Genomic DNA, 1,710 nt, shown 5'->3' with positions numbered 1-1,710 from the left:
GGGGTGGCTTGGGGATCTCAACACTCAATTACATCTGCTTCAGCTGTTTAAATGTTTAAAAACATACATTTACATATATATTTTCAGACAAGACTGAATACACACAGAGAGACACAAAAAGAAATATAATTTTTTTTAACATTTTAATAAAAAATTCATATAAATGTGGGAATGAAATAAAAGCATTCAGGAAAATATATAAAGAAATAAGGTTATTTTAAAGGTTGTCTTCTTCATCCATTAAATATGTCACCTCCACCTAAAAGGGATATCCTAGGCAGTTTCTTTCTGTGGCAAAATTATGGTACATTTCTCTCTCTCTTATCTTGCAGGTGGTCTTAGGCCTTTGGACTCCATTGCCCAACCTCATGGAGCGTGAGCACCACCAACAGCATTTTCCCCCTGCAGGAGGCTGTTCAGATGAGTTTATAGCACAGTAATACCCAGCTGAGAATGTAATGTTTTTGTGCAACTGTCACATGTTTGGGGAGAAATGAATCCCAAAGGTGTATTGAACAGACAGCCAAAATCAGCTCTAGCTGTGTTTCCGTTTCACTCTTAACGTAGTTTAAAAACACTTTGAACAGTTCTGCCGACCAATATTGTTTGGAGTTCAACATTTGTAGAGAATTAATTCTGTCAAAGTACTATTTTTGTGGCAGCACAAGGGGAAACACAGGGTGAAATATGGCCTTGCTTCCAGCTGCTGCCCACAAACCCGTGATTGACTTATATCTTGCTTTCAGGAAACAAAGTTTTTGTACTGCCTCTGAGAACGTTTTGCTCACTGTGTCCCTGGAACAGTAATACATGGCAGAGTCTTCAGGCTTCAGGCCATTCAGTTGCAGGAACACCTGGTTTTTTGAGGTGTCTCTAGTGATGGTGATCCGGTTTTGGAGGCCCCTGTTATAGTTAGTGCTTCCATCATTCCAGATAACTCCAGTCCAATCCAGTCCCTTTCCTGGAGGCTGACGGATCCAGTGTACTCCATAGCTTGTTACAGAAAATCCAGACACCGCACAGGTCAGTCTCAATGTCTCTCCTGGTCTTTTCACGCCACCTCCAGACGGAGTAAGGGTAATCTGGGAGGAAATGTCTGTATATGGAGAAGAAAAATGAGACATGAAATGGAATGGAATGACACAGCAACGCAATGGATTGTCTACAAGAGTGGGGAGAGGATTTGTCACTTACATGCTGGGAAGAACATAAGGAAAATCATCAAGGATTGCAGTTCCATGATCAATGGCATCATCTCCCAGGACTTGAAGAAGACCTGAATTACATGAAGCACCTTGAATTCTGCATCCTCTGCCGAGGACTTCTTTTTAATGAAGGTCCCCCAGGACCTAATTTGCATGGGGCATCAGTGTTGTTATTTATAAGTGGCAAGCAGATGCACACATGCAGGAGGTGTGATTATGATGCCAAGAACAGCAGCCCCACATCTCACTGCAATTTCACAGGTCCCTTTAAAGACGGAGAGGATTGGGAGAGGGGAAGCAGCGCTTTGCAGATTTCATGGAGTACACAATAAAATGCAAAATGGAAAGTCTTGCAGAATGATACTCATTTCCTTTGATTCCATTAACAAAGCCACATTCCAAAATTAAAGACATATCATCAGCAAAGAAAACTGTTCTTTCACATGTGATATGTGACTGTAAACATTTGCTGGGTTGCACCTTTGTCCTTTTGTTAGCTTTACTG

The 1,710-nt window shown here is 41.3% G+C and overlaps 1 long non-coding RNA gene across 1 annotated transcript; it reads right to left on the bottom strand.

The window, feature by feature from the left end:
• Window positions 1-798: 798 nt before the first annotated feature.
• LOC310663638 lies at window positions 799-1,291 on the bottom strand. The gene is made up of 2 exons (XR_014504554.1): window positions 1,195-1,291; window positions 799-1,096 (listed from the first exon to the last, which is right to left on the bottom strand). It is a non-coding gene; the product is annotated as an uncharacterized lncRNA (long non-coding RNA).
• Window positions 1,292-1,710: the final 419 nt, after the last annotated feature.

The sequence above is a fragment of the Podarcis tiliguerta genome, assembly GCF_965153285.1.
Source record: "Podarcis tiliguerta genome assembly, chromosome: 13".
Lineage (NCBI taxonomy): Eukaryota > Metazoa > Chordata > Lepidosauria > Squamata > Lacertidae > Podarcis > Podarcis tiliguerta.
Note: the sequence above shows the minus strand (reverse complement) of the source record. Positions and strands in the feature narration are given on the sequence as shown.